This window comes from Narcine bancroftii, chromosome 1, assembly GCF_036971445.1.
Source record: "Narcine bancroftii isolate sNarBan1 chromosome 1, sNarBan1.hap1, whole genome shotgun sequence".
Lineage (NCBI taxonomy): Eukaryota > Metazoa > Chordata > Chondrichthyes > Torpediniformes > Narcinidae > Narcine > Narcine bancroftii.
This window is the reverse complement of record NC_091469.1, coordinates 257,262,485-257,281,022: the sequence shown is the minus strand read 5'-3', so window position 1 is coordinate 257,281,022 and position 18,538 is coordinate 257,262,485. Positions and strand designations below refer to the sequence as shown.

General features: G+C 43.5%; 1 protein-coding gene and 1 long non-coding RNA gene across 4 annotated transcripts in view; one reads left to right on the top strand and one right to left on the bottom strand.

The window, feature by feature from the left end:
• Window positions 1-18,538, bottom strand: part of dgkza (diacylglycerol kinase, zeta a) — a 517,457-nt gene that overhangs the window by 316,573 nt on the left and 182,346 nt on the right. The gene's annotated exons all lie outside the window — the stretch shown is intronic.
• The window catches only part of LOC138742014 (uncharacterized), a 34,415-nt gene continuing 16,191 nt past the window's right edge, over window positions 315-18,538 (top strand). The window contains exon 1 of the long non-coding RNA XR_011343935.1: window positions 315-404. This is a non-coding gene — a long non-coding RNA (uncharacterized lncRNA). The remainder of the gene's footprint in view (window positions 405-18,538) is intronic.

Below are 18,538 nucleotides of genomic sequence, written 5' to 3'. Positions count from 1 at the left end.
ACCCTTTGCTAATTATAATAAATGCCCAACTCATTTAGGCAAGTGTACTTCAGGCAAGAGTAGGAGCGCTAAGTTGGCCTGCTGCAAGTACAGCTCCTGCAGCCATGCTGTCAGATATTTCCAAAACAACAACAATCCTGACCTGAGGCAAGAGGTTAACCTTTCACTTCATCCCACTGAGGCTCTCATTGCTCAGCAACTGGACAGCACGGTGACAATCCAATTACTGACAGCCAGCGGCATTTTTCTGACTGCCATGGCAACAGAACAATGAGTGCGAGCACAAATTCACCTCACTCATTTTGTCATCTCTCAGCATTGGAAACATTGAATGGGGAGATCATCTCGCCCCCCTCCCTACCGCAGTATAATCCCCCTGAGCAGCTCATGCTGAGCCAAAACAGGTGAGGCTAACACTGGGGGATATAGCCTCAAGATTCGGTGGAGCAGATTTAAGCCAGGGATGAAGAAGAAATCTTTCTCCTTGAGAGTCGTGAATCTGTGGAATTTTCTGCCCAAGGAAGTAGTAGAGAATGCCTTATAAAGGGTTATGGGGAACAGCAGGAAACTGAGGCTGAATCTATGGCCAGATCAGCCTTGATTTTATTGAATACCTTCTCTTATGTTCTTACTTGCCATGTTGGGCATGTTCGAAAATGAGCAGACTCACGTTACATTTCATCCTAGCACCTATAAATATGTTATTTTTCTTGCTCTTGACCCTCAAGGGGCACCACTATATTCCTGATAGCATTAAAGACATCTAAGCATGATTTTTACTTCACCAATTACAGGCCCAAATTACCACTGTTCTTTTAATGACTGGTACAGGTATTTATATTCTCTGCACAAATTACACCAACCCATGCCCCGGGGCATAGATGTGTATGGGAGCCTGGCTAACAACATCTCAGTTTTGCAAGGCTCATTCTTCTTTACAAATCTCACTGTGGCCTCTGCTGTTATCCCTGTTGCCTTCTCCGCTTCTGCCCCAGTGTTGGTGCTCCTCTATTTCTGCCCCCCTTCCCAATTATTGCTTGAATTCCCTTCACCATCAGCAGCCGCGTTTGGATTGCTAAATGCTCTTCGAAAACTTCTTCTCCTTTGAGGAGAATGAACGCAGACACCTTTAGTTAAGCTTTTGATTTCCCGCATTTTTTTCATAATGGTCTTGTGAAGTCGCACCATATTTTTAATATTCCATTAATTCCAAAAGCCCTATATAAATATAAGTAATCATTATGAAGTGTTTCTATCAAAAAGCTTTTGAATGCCCATACACTTTTCCACTGCGCTAACTTCATTATCCCTCTCTGGCATTTCATCGATGATCTGGATCAGTCACAAGTGATTTGTCCTGCCCGTACCACTGCAGAAGATTCTTAGGGATAGGATTCACTCACATCTGGAAAAGCATGAAATTATTTAGAATAGACTCCATGGTGAAGATTATTGATGAGAAGAGGGCAGTGGACATCGTACACATGGAGTTGCATAAATCATTCATCAAGATCCCTTTCCCAGTCTGTGTCCAGTCTCCCTGATGTAGAGGGATTGTATTGGGAATACTGGATGCAGGAAGTGATCCTTTAGGTTTGCAGGTGAAGTGTTGCTTCACTTGGAAGGACTGTTTGGGGAAATAATTAGTGGTGAAGGAGGAGGCACAAGTACAAGTTTCGTACCGCTTACAGTCATGGGGGTGGGTACCAAGAGGGTGATTGGTGGAAAGGGATGAGTGTCACAGCAGTATGCACAAATGGCACCTCTGACCTGGTCTTTCCCCCCCCCCCCCGCCCCCCCACACCCTGACACTACACGGTTCTTCTTGTCCTCACCTACCATCCCACTACCGACATGTCATTCTCCGCAAATTCTATAACGGACTCCCACCAACACACGGAGGCTGAGTCCTCTGTTGTTTGTGATATCTATATAAATGATTTTTGACAAAAATGGAGGTGGGCTAATGAGTAAATTTGAAAGTTTTGGATTGATAAGCTATGTTGTCAAAACATACAGAAGGAAGGATATGAAGGAGTTCAAAATATGAGCAGAGAAATGGCAGGTGGAGTTTCATCCTGACAAATGTGAGGGGTTGCACTGTGCAAATGTAAATGGCAGAACCCTTAGGATCAATGATATACAGAGAGATCTGAAAAATGGCAATATAAGGGTGGTAAAGAAGCCGTGCAGAACATGCCAGTCTGGTCATTGAGTATAAAAGTTGGCAGGTCGTGTTGTGACTGTGTACCATCTAGTGATGCCATATGTGGAGTATTATGTGCAGTTCTGGTCACTGCATTACAGGAAGTATGTGGAGGCTTTGGTGAGTTGGTGCAGAAGAGTTTCACCAGCATGTTGCCTGGATTGGAGAGCACATGAGAGGTTGGACAAACTTTGGTCATTTCCTCTTGGAGCATCAGAGGCTGAGGAGCGACCAGATAGAAGTACATAAAATTATGAGAGGCAGAGATGGTCAGTATCTTTATCCCAGAGTGGAAATGTCAAATACCGGAGCATTAAGATGAGGGGAAAAGTTTAAAGGAGATTTACAAGGCATGTTTTTAATTTGACACAGTGTGTTTGCACCTGGAATGCACTACCAGTGACATTGGTGGAAGCAGGTATGGAAACAATTCCTCAGAAGCATTTAGACAGGCACATGAACATATAGGGAATGGAACAGTGTTGACTATGTTCAGCTGGATGAGATTTGTTTTAAATTGGCATTGTGGTCGGTACAGGAATTGTAGGTGAAGGGCCCAGCCTATCCAACCTCTCCACATAACTCGCAGCCTCCAGTCCCGGTGACATCCTGGTTAACCCAAAAGACCCATACCCAACACTGGGGAATTTCATGCTGATCATATTTTCAAATGTCAGAAAGCAATTAGGGTGGCATGGATGGCGTAGCAGTTAGCGCAACGCTTTGACAGTACCAGCGATCGGGACAAGGGTTCGAATTCCACTGTTCTTCCCCCATCTCTGGGTTTTCCATGGGAGCTCCTGTTTCCTCCCACCTTTCAAAACAGCTAATTAACCAATCACTTGCATGAAACACACATTAAGATCGACCTCACTCCTTTACAAAGGCAGAGAGTAAAACAAAATCTAAGTCCATCCCAGCCTAACTTCAAAATGCCAAAATATAATTTCAACTAGGCAATACAAATCTTAGATATATCAAACCAAAAATTTTGAGTCTGCGCACACTGTTTTCTAGGGCTCACATTTCACATCCTGAAACTTTGCCAAGTGACTAATGCCTTTACAATCCTGCAGTGTTTCAACCCCTGTCCCAGCTGCTGATTTACGACTGCTATGCAATGCACAACTTTCAATGTCTGTGATAGTCTGAGGGCTGTTTGATCCCTTTCACAGGCCACCCATAATGTTCGAATATTAATCTCATTAATGATTGTGAATCGCTTTCCAGAATGCAATGCAATTGGTTTTGGACGTAATTGTGTTGATTCATCACATTTTGATGAACGCCAGCTCCAAAAGGGACTCAAAATTAATCTTTCCTTTTAAAGGAAACTGTGTGGCTTTATATTTCTTGTGTTATCTCCAGCCTGGATGCATTCTGTCAGCAATAGATGACCTGTTATCTCTCAAGTATTTGGTCTTGAGGCAGGAACATGATGTTTCACACAAGTGGTCTGAGATGTGATTGCTATCCACATAGACTTCTACGTGTTCAATTGACCACCATCAACATTAATATTCTTTGCTCCAATCGAGACATCAACATTCACATCAATTGAATGAAACGATCTGCAGTTATCTTGATTACAGATCGTCACCACAATTTGGGGAAAGATACCCCCCTTAAAGTGCCCTTTACAGAAAGATTATTGCTTGAGTGGCCATTCAGCCCATCAAGATAGTGTTGCTTGAATGTAAGAGAAGGCGCTGGTCAGAATTTCAAGACAAGGAGATACTACACCATCGATACACCAACAAACATGTGATTTAGCATTTTTAGATGCAAAAATAAGACAAGATTTTTACCAGTGAAGAAGGTATGATATTAAGGGCATGGTAATTGCCCCCATTGAGTTTTAAGAGAGTGTGGGAACGGGACCCAGAGTGTTTAGAGTGAGTACGGGAATGGCATGCAATGTGTGTGTTGCTAATGAGTGTGGAAATGGGACCCAAAATGTTAAAATTGTGGGAATGGGACCTGTTGTGTTTAGAGCAAGTGTGGGAAAGAGACCTGGTGTGTTTTCAGTGAGTGTAGGTACAGAATGAAATGTGTTTAGAGCATGTGTGGAAACAGGACCCGGAGTGTTTACAGTGAATGTGAGAACAGGACCTGGAGTGTTTACAGTGAGTGTGGGAACGGGACCCGGAGTGTTTACAGTGAGTGTGGGAACGGGACCTGGAGTGTTTACAGTGAGTGTGGGAATGGGACCCGGTGTGTTTACAGTGAGTGTGGGAACGGGACCCGGAGTGTTTACAGTGAGTGTGGGAACGGGACCTGGAGTGTTTACAGTGAGTGTGGGAATGGGACCCGGTGTGTTTACAGTGAGTGTGGGAACGGGACCCGGAGTGTTTACAGTGAGTGTGAGAACAGGACCTGGAGTGTTTACAGTGAGTGTGGGAATGGGACCCGGTGTGTTTACAGTGAGTGTGGGAACTGACCCAGCATGTTTAGAGTGAGTGTGGAAATGGGACCCGAAGTGTTTACAGTGAATGTGGGAACAGGACCCGGTGTGTTTACAGTGAGTGTGGGAACGGGACCCTGAGTGTTTACCGTGAGTGTGGGAACAGGACCTGGAGTGTTTACAGTGAGTGTGAGAACGGGACCCAGTGTTGATTGGTTTCTATTGGTTGTGAATGGATCAAAATAGTGGTGCTACCAGGGCCTTCTGTAATGGCAATGATACCATTGTTGCAGACCTGGGAGAACGGAGCACAGCGCTACACCGAGCGGTTCAACCTCCCAATCCTAATGCCAGCAGCTCTGTAGAGGTTTCAAATAGCCTGTTAAAGGAATTAACGATGCTTGCAACTAAAATTATGCATCCACGGAAGTCTGGGCTCAATATAGCATGGCCTATGCATGGCCGCAGCCCCCAAATGGTTGCAGACTCCAGGAAGAAGTGGATCGTGTAGGGTCTAGAAATGAGAAGAACAACCCCCATATTGAGGAGAAGCAGAGGAGGTGGCACTACAGGATGATTACCACGAAAGTGAACCAGAGCAAGGCTCAGTGGCTGAGGAACCCACACAGGCTTCTCCTTCTCCACAGGGTGATGCAGTCGAGGGACCCACGCCAGCTGCTGGACACTGGATCATTGGAACCAGTATCATGGGAACCAGTATCAGAGCTGGGAATCGAGAGGATGCTGAGGGTTAGGAGTGCTACTGAAGAAACTTGGGAGCTGAAGGTTTCCTGATCGCGTCAGAGGTTTGGATCTGGAGCTCAGTATGCCCATGAATCGAACAGGAGTCTGATTTTTAAAGCAATTTCCTCCCTCCCAACTGGCAAATTACCAGATCCGAGTGGTTATACCATTGAGTCTTTAAAAAATATTTTGCTAATATACTTATCCCCCAATTATGTAAGGTATTTAATGATTTTAATCTTTTTAGAACCTTGCCACAGACATTTTATGAAGCGTCAATTTCCTTTATTCCTAAAAGAATAAGGATGCTTCTGATTGAGTTTCTTATAGAACAATATCATTAGTAAATATTGATTCTAAAATTCTTTCCAAGGTTTTAGCTAATAGATTGGAAAATATTCTTCCTCAGATTATCTCTATAGACCAGATTCATAAAGAATCTATATTCACACTTTAACATCCGTAGATTAATGGATATAGTTTATCCCCCATCATTTAAAACTCTAGAATGTGTTGTGTCATTAGATGCAGAAAAGACTTTTGATCGAGTGAAATGGAAATATCTGTTTATGTTTTGAAAAGATTTAATTTCGCCCTTGGTTTTATCTCTTGGATTAACTTGATTTATCAACCTCCAGCCACTGCTGTAATTACAAATAATGAAAAATCTTCAATTTTTAGGTTATTTCGAGGAATTTACCTTTGGAACCCCTAGCAATAGCACTTCTGGATTTCAATGACATTCAGGGAATTAATAGAGGAGATGGAATTCACAATGTATCTTTATATGCAGATTTTCTTTTAGCATATATTGCAGATCCTGAGAAATTGATTCCTCCAAAGCTGTCTGCTTTCTAGGGCCTAGTTCGGGCAAGAGGCAAGAGGAGCAGCGTCGAAGAGGAGTGAAGAGTGAGTGACTGGTCTGTTAAGTGAAAAAGAGAGAGTGGGGCTTTTTTTTTAAAAAAGGGTGTGGAAGGCAAATGGTTGAGTATTTTTCTTGGGAGTGAGTAACTGAGTTAATTGGCAGGTGCCAATAAAAGGAGGGAGAAAAGTCAAGGAGTGGCCAGTGAGTGAGTAGCACAGAGAAGGAGTGAGAGACAGAGGTAGTTCACATTCAGGTAAGGCTGGTTAGTTGTTTTCTTGTTTTTTTCTTTCCACTGCATTTGAGGGAAGGGAGAGAGAAAGGATGAGTGTGAGAGCAGTTTGCTGTTCTCAGTGTCAGATGGGGTAAGATCCTGGAGTCTTTTAGCATCCTGAACATCCATGCGCCTGCGCCAGGTGTGCTGAGCTGCGGCTTCTCAGGGACCATGTTAGGGAACTGGAGCTGCAGTTTGATGACCTCACTCTGGTCAGAGAAAGTGAGGATGTCCTAGAAAGGAATTACAGCCAGGTGGTCACACCAGGGCCGCAGGAGGAGGACAAGTGGGTCACAGTTAGGTGAGGGAAGGGGAAGAGTAAGGTGCTAGAGAGGTCCCCTGTGGCTGAAGCCCTCAGTAATAAGTACTCCTCTTTGAGTACTGTTGGGGGGGCAACAGCCCAGCTGGGGGAAGCAACAGTGGCTGTGTCTCTGGCACAGGGTTTGTCCCTTGGCTCAGAAGGGTAGGAAAAGGAAGAGGAAGGCAGTTGTCATGGGAGACTCAATAATTAGGAGGAGAGATAGGTCTTCTCTGGACATAGTAAGAAGAACTGGATGGTGGTTTGCTTCCCTGGTGCCTGGGTCTGGGATGTTACTGCTTGTGTCCAAGATATCCTAAAGTGGGAGGTACCAATGACATAAGGAGGAATAGAGAACAGGGCCTGAAAAGTGAGTACAGGGAGTTGAAAAGAAGGACCACAAAGGGTAATCTTGTGATTACTGCCTGTGCTGTGCAACAGTGAGCGCAGAAATAGAATGAGGTGGAGGATGAATGTGTGGCTGAAGGGATGGAGCAAGGGGCAGGGATTCAAGTTTCTGGATTTTTTGGGGGATGACATGTACAGAAGGGATGGGTTGCACGAATCCCAGGGGGACTGGGACCCTCACGGGGATATTTGCTGAGGCTACTCAGGAGACTTTAAACTAGATTGGTTTGGTGGGGGGGGGGGGGTGGGGGGGAGAACAAAATGGAAGAGAACAGCAAGGAAAAGGTTAGATTGCAAACAGAGAAAACTTGTAGACAGTGTTTGAGGATGGAAGGGAGATGCTCTGAATGAAGATTTTAAAAATCATGAGTTGTTTGTAAGGATGGGGGCAAACAGAGTAAATCTCTGAAATGCATATTTTAATGCTAGGAGCATTGTAAGGAAGGTGGATGAGCTGAGGATGTGGATAGACACTTGGAAGTATGATGTGACAGTGATTAGTGAGACATGGTTGCAGGAGGGATGTGATTGGCAGCTAAATATTCCTGGATTTCATTGCTTTAGGTGTGATAGAATCGGAGGGGCAAGAGGGGGTGATGTAGCATTGCTTGTGAGAGAAAATGTTACAGCGGTGCTTAGGCAGGATAGATTTGAGGGCTCATCCAGGAAGTCAATTTGGGTGGAATTGAGGAATGGGAAAGGGGTAGTTACACTTGTAGGGGTGTATTATAGACCACCTAATGGGGAATGAGAACTAGAGGAGCAAATTTGTAGGGAGATGGCAGGTATTTGTAATAAGCACAGGGTTGTAATTGTAGGAGTTTTTAATTTTCCAAATATAGATTAGGAAACCCTTTCTGTGAAAGGGCTGGATGGGTTGGCGTTTGTAGTGTGCAGGATAGTTTTTTTTAAAACAGCAATACATAAAAGGTACCAACTGGAGAAGGGGCAATGTTGGATCTACTGTTGGGGAATGAGTTGGGTCAGGTGATGGAGGTATGTGTGGGGGAGCACTTCAGGTCCAGTGATCATAGTGCCATTAGCTTCAATGTAATTATGGAAAAGATCGGTCAGGGCCGAGGGTTGAGGTTTTTGATTTTTTTTGGGGTGGGGGGGGAAGAAAGCAAAAGGTTTTACAAGGAGTAGATTGGGACAATTTGTTTTATGGGCAGGATGTATTAGAAAAATTGAGGTCTTTTAAAGGTGAGATTTTTGAGGTTCAAAATCTTTGTTCCTGTATGTTGAAAAGTAGGGTTAAAAGTTTGAGAGAGCCATGGTTTTCAAGGGATATTGGAAACCATTTGAAAAAAGAGGGAGACCTACAATAAATATAAGAAACAAGGGAAAAAGGAGATATTTGGAGAATACATTGAATGTAAAAAAAAAATCTTAAGGAAATTAGAAAATCTAAAATAAGGTACAAGGTGGCTATAGCAAGCAGGGTGAAAATAAATCCAAAGGGTTTCTACAAATATGTTCATAGCAAAAGGAGAATGAGGGATAAAATTGGTCCCTTAGAGAATCAGAGCAGACAAGTGTGGAGCTATGGTGAGATCTTGAAAAATTTCTTCTGTGTTCACGAATGAGAAGGACATTGAAATGTGCAGGGTAAAGGAACCAAAGAGGGTAATTGTAGAGACTATAGTGATTAAGAAAGAGGAAGTACTAGAGCTTTTGAAGCATTTAGAAGGTGGCTGTCTCCAGGTCCTGACAGGATTTTCCCCAGGACTTTGAGAGAAGTTAGTGAGGAAATAGCAGAGGCTCTGACAGTTATTTTTTCAAATCTCATTGGAGAGGGGCATAGTGCCGGAGGATTGGCATATTGCACTAGGTTCCCTTGTTTAAAAAGGTTCAAGGAGCAAGCCTTGAACAAATGCTGTATTGGGTCCATTGCTGTTTGTCATATACATTAATGATCTAGATGATGGGGTGGTAAATTGGATTAGTAAATATCCAGAAGATATAAATGGGTGGAATAGTGGATAATGAAGGTTTTCAAAGATTGCAGAGGGATTTGGACTGCTTAGAAGAGTGGAGTGAAAGATGGCAGATGGAGTTTAATGCCGATAAGTGTGAGGTGTTTCATTTTGGTAGGAATAATCAAAATAGGACATACATAGTAAATGGGAGGGCATTGCAGAATGCAGTGGAGCAGAAAGATCTAGTAATAATGGTACATCATACTCTGAAGGTAGAATCTCATGTGGATAGGGTTGTGAAGAAGGCTTTTAGTATGCTGGCCTTTATCAATCAATGCACAGAAAACAGGAGTTGGGAAGTGATGTTAAGACTGTTCAAGGCATTGGTGAGGCCAAATTTAGAATACTGTGTGAAGTTCTGGTCACCAAATTATAGGAAGGATATCAACAAGGTAGAGAGAGTGCAGAGAAGATTTAAGAAAATGTTTTCTGGTTTCACAAACAAGAAAGATTGAGTAAATTAGGTCTTTATTCTTTGGAGCATAGAAGGTTGAGAGGGGATTTGATAGAGGTATTTAAGATTGAGAGGGATAGATAGTTGATGTGGATAGGCTTTTTCCATTGATGGTAGGAGAGCTTGAGGTCATTGAGTTAAGGGGCAAAAATTTAGAAGTAACATGATGGGGAACTTCTTCACTCAGAGTGGTGACTGTGTGGAATGAGCTTCTGAGAGAAGTAGTGGTGGCAGGGTCCATTTTGTCATTTAAGGAAAAATTGGATGGGTATATGGATGGGAAGGGACTTGAGGGTTATGGGCAGGGTGCAGGTAGGTGGGACTACAAGAGAGTGTGGACTAGAAGGGCCAAAATAGCCTGTTTCCATGCTGCAATTGTTCTATGGTTTGTTTATATAAGGTAGCTTAATGTCTTTTGAACAATTATCTAATAAATATACCAAATTTTGTTTTATACTTTAAAATTAGAAAATTTCTGAATACTTTACTGCCAAACTTTCCAACATCGTACCAATCTGGTTTAGTTGGTACTCTTTTCATTTGTAACATTTATAATATAATAGGTAACATTTATAATAGGTTATTAAGATTACCATCAAATTCCAATGACAAAATTTAAAAGGGACAGAGAAGAAGAACAGTCACATTTTACAGTGGAATCAATGGAGATTTTTGGATTAGTTAATACCTCTTCAGTATGTGTTGTCATTCTTTGATTCAGTTTACAGTGCTTCATTGGTCTTTTTTTCTAACGTTAGTCCTATTTGTGATAAATGTCCTGCTTTGCGGAAACTGCCAAAATGTTTGGCCTGGAAGTCAGCCTGAAGAAAACTGCGGTCCTCCATCAGCCAGCTCCCCACCATGACTACCAGCCCCCCCACATCTCCATCGGGCACACAAAACTCAAAACGGTCAACCAGTTTACCTATCTCGGCTGCACCATTTCATCAGATGCAAGGATCGACAACGAGATAGACAACAGACTCGCCAAGGCAAATAGCGCCTTTGGAAGACTACACAAAAGAGTCTGGAAAAACAACCAACTGAAAAACTTCACAAAGATAAGCGTCTACAGAGCCATTGTCATACCCACACTCCTGTTTGGCTCCGAATCATGGGTCCTCTACCGGCATCACCTACGGCTCCTAGAACGCTTCCACCAGCGTTGTCTCCGCTCCATCCTCAACATCCATTGGAGCGCTTTCATCCCTAACGTCGAAGTACTCGAGATGGCAGAGGTCGACAGCATCGAGTCCACGCTGCTGAAGATCCAGCTGCGCTGGATGGGTCACGTCTCCAGAATGGAGGACCATCGCCTTCCCAAGATCGTGTTATATGGCGAGCTCTCCACTGGCCACCGTGACAGAGGTGCACCAAAGAAAAGGTACAAGGACTGCCTAAAGAAATCTCTTGGTGCCTGCCACATTGACCACCGCCAGTGGGCTGATAACGCCTCAAACCGTGCATCTTGGCGCCTCACAGTTTGGCGGGCAGCAACCTCCTTTGAAGAAGACCGCAGAGCCCACCTCACTGACAAAAGGCAAAGGAGTAAAAACCCAACACCCAACCCCAACCAACCAATTTTCCCCTGCAACCGCTGCAACCGTGTCTGCCTGTCCCGCATCGGACTTGTCAGCCACAAACGAGCCTGCAGCTGACGTGGACTTTTACCCCCTCCATAAATCTTCGTCCGCGAAGCCAAGCCAAAGAAAAAGAAAAGTCCTATTTGTGATAAATGTAAATCAGAAAAGGTTTCTCTAACTTCTATGTTTTGGTCATGCCCTATATCAGCATGATGCTGAACCAAGTCATGAAAGACCTCAACAATGAAGACGCTGTTTACATCCGGTACCGCACGGATGGCAGTCTCTTCAATCTGAGGCACCTGCAAGCTCACACCAAGACACAAGAGAAACTTGTCCGTGAACTACTCTTTGCAGACGATGCCGCTTTAGTTGCCCATTCAGAGCCAGCTCTTCAGCGCTTGACGTCCTGTTTTGCGGAAACTGCCAAAATGTTTGTCCTGGAAGTCAGCCTGAAGAAAACTGAGGTCCTCCATCAGCCAGCTCCCCACCATGACTACCAGCCCCCCCACATCTCCATCGGGCACACAAAACTCAAAACGGTCAACCAGTTTACCTATCTCGGCTGCACCATTTCATCAGATGCAAGGATCGACAACGAGATAGACAACAGACTCGCCAAGGCAAATAGCGCCTTTGGAAAACTACACAAAAGAGTCTGGAAAAACAACCAACTGAAAAACTTCACAAAGATAAGCGTCTACAGAGCCATTGTCATACCCACACTCCTGTTTGGCTCCGAATCATGGGTCCTCTACCGGCATCACCTACGGCTCCTAGAACGCTTCCACCAGCGTTGTCTCCGCTCCATCCTCAACATTCATTGGAGCGACTTCATCCCTAACATTGAAGTACTCGAGATGGCAGAGGCCGACAGCATCGAGTCCACGCTGCTGAAGATCCAACTGCGCTGGGTAGGTCATGTCTCCAGAATGGAGGACCATCGCCTTCCCAAGATCGTGTTATATGACGAGCTCTCCACTGGCCACCGTGACAGAGGTGCACCAAAGAAGAGGTACAAGGACTGCCTAAAGAAATCTCTTGGTGCCTGCCACATTGACCACCGCCAGTGGCCTGATATCGCCTCAAACCGTGCATCTTGGCGCCTCACAGTTCGGCGGGCAGCAACCTCCTTTGAAGAAGACCGCAGAGCCCACATCACTGACAAAAGACAAAGGAGGAAAAACCCAACACTCAACCCCAACCAACCAATTTTCCCCTGCAACCGCTGCAACCGTGTCTGCCTGTCCCGCATTGGACTTGTCAGCCACAAACGAGCCTGCAGCTGACGTGGATATTTACCCCCTCTATAAATCTTCGTCCGCGAAGCCAAGCCAAAGAAGAAATATTGGAGAGGTATTGGATAGATATTTTTAAGACTTTGTCAGCTATACTTGATATCAGTTTGCAATGTAACCCATTGACTGCTCTTTATGGAATTGTAGTTCCCAAAGTGGGACGAATTCCCACGTCCACACATAGTTTTGGCCTTTTCTACATTCCTGGCTATAGGAGCTATCTTATTTAAATGGGAAGATTCTAATCCACCTACTCTGACTCAGTGGTTCTCTCAAATTATGTCATGCTTAAGTTTAGAGAAAGATAGGAGTTATACATTTGATACTTCTGTTAAATTTGAAAAGAGATGGTGACTTTTTATAAATTACTTCCACATGGCTTAGTGTAATTATTTTCCCTTCCAGACAATATTTAAATTTTATTTCTTTGTGGTGAAGACCTGATTAATTTTTATTAATAAATTCTCAGGATAGGCTGCCCAATCTTTTTCTTTTGTTTGTTTGTCTTTTTCCTTGATTAGGTGAGGTTTTATATAATAATTTCAGTTTGAGGAGATGAGAACATATTTGTTAATTGTGCTGTAATACAATGTTATATCATCTGATGCCATATAGTGATATTCCCCTTTATCATTAAGGACTCCTATTCTCCTCAGGTATTGTTTAACTATCATATGATTAATAAAAAGATTGAAAAAGAAAGGAATCTGAGCAATTGCAGATGCTATCCAAACACTGAAAGCAAATCCACGGATACTCCGTGATTCTGAAAGGCTTCTTTTACTTGCCTTTCTCTCTTACTCGAAGGGGACTTGGGGTATTTAGCATTAGTGAGGGAATGGGACCCTGTTTGTTTTGAGTGAGTGTGGGAACAGGTCCCAGTTTGTTGAGCACGAGTGTAGGGACAGCAACTGATTTGTTTAGAGTGAAATTGGTGTATTCAGAATGACTGATGGAATGGGACCTGGAGTGTTTATAGAGTGTGGGAATGTACCTCACAAGCCAGATTCTGATCCATCAAGGTCTCTGAACTACTGAGATGAAGAATTGTCAGCACTTTACTGTCATTCCACCCTGCCCTTTGCCCTGAGCGGAGTCACTAATTTCCCAGGCCCCTTTCACCACCATTGATCCTGCCTCCACTACCACTGCTGGGGTCAATTCAACCCCCAGGTTACTGGCTGGCTCAAAATCGGCAACATCACGTCACCTCCACTTTGTTTTCCCGACCACCTTCACTTTATGAACTTTTTGTCAGATTCTCTCTCGCTGCCCTATCTCGGCCCTTCGTGGTTTTAATTAACTTTCAGTTCCCCTCGTTACCTCCCATGTTCCAACCCCACCATTTCCATTCTATCCTCTTAACTAACATTTCTCATCACTTTAGTAAATCTTTTCAGTCTTCACATCCTTCCCAATGGATGGTACCAAAAGGTGGCCACAGTTCTCCTGCAGAGTTCACAGCAGAAAACCCCATTGTTTGGCCCACTCCTCAATGCTATCCATGAAGCCCAACCACACTAATCACATTGGCCCACAGCAGTCCTGTGACTCTCTACTGTTTTTCCATCCATTACCTATCCAAACTCCCATTTAAATATTCAATCCCCTTAAAATCTCTCCCCTCTGACCTTAAATGTCTGCTCCCTACTTCTAGACTCCCCTGCCCTGAGGAAATAAGTCCCTAGTAAACTTTTTTTTAAACTATACAGCATGGTAGAAGGTCAATCCGGCCTATGAAACTCACGCAGCCCAATTCCATCCAATGAGCATACAACCCCATACATTTTGTACAGTACAGTTCCGTTCATAAAATGCTTTTTCAACTATTTTCTCAACTTGTCCTGCCACTTTCAAACATTGATGTCTGTACACCCAACATTCTACCTGTTTCTACACCCTATTTACAACTGTTTCCCCCACCTTGCCACAGGCAGTGGATATTTCCTCCTTCCTGCCAAAATGCAACACGTCGCTAAATGTGGTAACTGGGACACGAGAGGAAAAAAGACAGTCTGCTGGAGAAACCCAACAGGTTAAGCAGCATTGGTTGGGGGAGAAACCAGGGGTCGCTTTGGGTCGGAGTCTTCCAGCGAGACCCTTTGTGAAGCTTGCTGGGACAGGTCAGCCTATTCATGCCTCACACTTTATTCCCAAGTTTCGTGTTGTCAGCAAAACGTGAAAATATTATTGCTCCCTATTTTCCAATAGGCTCCAGCCTTAATGACTATTAGGGAGGACACTTCAAAATGGGTTCCATTATTCTTTTTGCAATCTTTTTAGTTCATCTTTTAATCTACACACAAATTTTGTTTTCTCCTCCTCTATATATTTCCTGTTGCACTCATTCTATTCTGTCCGGGCTTTCCATTGAATTCTGTTACGTTTGACTATTTCTCGACAGCCAGTGGCCTTAGTTGTGTTTTTCTTTTGCACATGGGAACATTGTTCCCTCAAAAAGCCCACTCCTGCTCACTTACTTTTCCTCAGCTGATTAAAAGCATGCTATTTCTTTTGCCATTTGTTGTTTTCCCCCAAATAAATTCTGTAAGAACAAACTGTATTCTGTTTCAAACTTCTGTGCCATGACTGAATTTCCATCGCCCCAATGGCTGTCATGTGCTGGCCAGCACTGCCATCTGGTGGACGGCGGCCACAATGACAGGCATGGAAAATCCTGCCCATAATTTCCATTGAAATGGGGAAAAATGGCCATTCAGTCCATCATACGTGCCAGCTCTTTGGGCTATCCAATTCCTAGCTGACCCTGCCTTTTTGATGACTGTTTCTAGGCCATTTCAGTTTGCCCCCACAATGCAGCACACCAGTGAAAATGCCACCTGGATGCAGAGTACAACACTGCTGCCCTCTGAGATGTCAGTTCACACTCCAGCAGAAAGCATGGCTAAGGCCAGACTTAGCTGTGATTGCCAAACCAATTGACACAATATTGTCATAGCCAAATTTTGTGGACTCCACAGGATTGAGAGGCTGAAAATAAAAGTGACATTTATCATTTCAAAACCAAAGTTAGCCTTGGATGTTAAATAATTGCAGGGATCACTTTGCTATTCGGAAATCCCAGTGGTTTGAATGCTGAATCCTGTGTTCCCTTTAACAGACAACTAGCCTGCTTCCCACAAAGCCTAAAAATTTACCAGGTAGTTTCCAGCCCACACTATAAACTCCAGGTTGTTTCCAGCACACTCCATAAAATCATTAGGTTGTGTTTCTGCAAAGCTGTATACTCCTCTTCTTGCCTTTGTCTCATCCACAAGTCTCTTGAAATCTATTGTCTTACAACTATGTCCTACTTCCACAGTCTGCTGTTGGGTCTTGCTTGACCCCTCTTGACTTGACCACTACCATAAACTCTCAATAGTGAATTCAACAATTTCAAGTAGCTTTCTAACTTATCTCCTTCCATCTCTCCCCCTTTTTAATGGTGTCTCCCTCTACCTCCCACACCTGTCCTATCATCTCTGAGCCCCTCCCCCCTTGTATGTGTAATTTCACCTTTTTATCCCAGACTTGATAAAACATTCTGACTCAAGATGTTAGCTACCCTTTGCATTTGACTTGGCAGCATTCCACACACAATTAAATCTTTTTGGCTTGATTTGGGTAATTTATTACAACGGATAACTGGAGTTTGATTCTCACAGGATCAAATGTTATTTTTACTGGGAGATGTTAGAGGAATTAAACCGAAATTAAAATTTAATATGTATCAAGTGAAATTTGTTCATATTGATTTGGCAATAGCTAGAAAATTTATTGCTGTAACTTGGAAGTCGGATACTGATCTGGGAATGGACAGATGGCATGCTGAAGTCCAGAGTTGGATTTCACTTCCACTTTTCGTAAAATATGGAGCACATATTTACAAATTGTTGAAATTAAAATTTAAATGAATCTCGAACATGCCCTTTCATGTGCGTACAGGTGTGTGCACATGAAAGTGGGGTACTCCTGTTGTAGTTTTCTTGTCCCTTTTTTCAGTTTGTAGGGGGTTGGGGGATTTATAGGTTTTTCTTTCTTTAAAAAAACTTTTTTATAAAACACCACATTTTGGATTAAGTTTGAAATATTGTGATATGTTTGTTAAGTGGTTGGATATTAAATAATTTTAGAAAGATGTTAGCTGCCCAAGAATGCTGTCGATTCCTCCAGCAATTCTTTGCCCGAACTTGCTTTTCCTGTTTGTATCAGAACTGACCATCTCGGCTGTAAGTACTCACCTGTAATATTAACTCCATTTGTTTCTCTCTCCACAAACACTGACTGGTCTGCTGAGCATGTCTGGCGTTCTGTTAGGTTTCAAAGCTTCAGTAACAATAAGAACATGCATCTCAGAGCTTTCCTTTGTCTCTGAGTTCATTTTCTCTGAGTGCCTTGGAAAGTGCTGCAAGTATCAGGATCAGCTTTGGCAACACTGGCCTCTCCCTCTGAGATGTTCTCTTTGTACTACATCCTTCCACCACCCCTATGCAATTTAAATTTCATTTTTTTATATTTATTTACTTTTCAACCACCACAATCTTTGGTGAAGAGGGAGATGATTCCTGTCGACATCAAACTCTGTCAATGTAAAAGATGATGCCCTTGCACTGTTTTTAACTGTGCTCCCTGCACCATATTTGTGAACTTTTTCTCTGGATCCTGCATTCCTTCTTTCATTGTTTGTATTTGCTTGTTACAATCACACTATCTGCTCTGCAAGTTGACTTGTCTGGATAGTATGCAAAATTGAGCTTTTTTTATTTACTGTATTTTGGTTCATGTGACAATAAACGATTCACTTCAAGTGGTCAGCCAGCTACTTCTAAAAGGTTATGGGTGTATGTGAGTCCAACTCAGTGTTCCAGATGCCATCTAACACATTACACCCTTACCTTGAGGAAGGGCTCAAGCCCAACATGTCAGCAATACATCTTTATGGACACCCCAAGAGCAGCTGAGTTCCTCCGGCATCTGTTTTGACACCATTAAATTTGACTCCCTCAAAGACGGGTAGGTTCTGGCAACAAACCAAGGAGTGCTTAGAGGAAGCTTTCGAAGAGGCGAGCACAATTCCAGCTGTGACTGGTGGCTAAATTAAGGCCTCTAGCCACAATTAATGGGCAGCCACAATCCAACTCCTGTGAGAGACCACATAAACAGCAATAGTACAGAAACAACCACCCCCACAAAAAGTCACATTCAGGGGACCTCGGTTACAGCGAAGTGCAAGGCAAGATTTAGCAAGCACTCGCAGCAAGGGTGATCAAGCCAATTAATGGGTTGTCCAGACTTGTGCCTGCCAAGCATCGCAGCCCTACATTTGCTCCGTTGGTAATCCCACATCTCTGTTCTCGTGATACCTTGTCACTCTTGAAGAAAGGCAGAACCTTCACTGACTATCAAACATCAAAAGTAACCTTGAGGAGACAGCACATCACATTCTTCCTGGACAGCCTCCAACCCAATGGCACGAACGTTGACTTTTCCAATTCTTGGTGGCTCCCACCTACATCTGGTTCCACTGTTACCATCTCATCTTTTCCAAATCCAGTTCTTACATTTCTCTCTAATTCCTCTTTTCTCCCCCCTCACCTTCCAATAGTGTCTCTTTTTACTCGTCTCTTCGCCTCCTGTCAAATGTCCGATCACCACTTGGCCCCTCCACAGCATTTTTCCCTCCACCTACGTAATATCACTCCCAAAGGTCCCTGATTCGAAGCGTTGACTGACCATTTCTACCACAGATGCTGACTAACCCATGGAGCCCTTTCCAGCAGCTCATTGCTGATGACCAGACTGCTTTCCTCAATCCCCACACCTTCATTACTGAACTTTGAAAAGTAAAGGATCTCTAGCGGGACTCCGGATTGTTTTCTGCACAACTGTCATGTACATTTATGCTCAGCTTTCTAAGAGGAAGCCTGGAGTATTTGCAACTGCACACGCAGCTGAGCCTTGTGCTGCTGGCAATTTGATGGCAGGGCTGATTCCAAGTGGGCAAACCTGCAGTACAAACCGCAGTTTC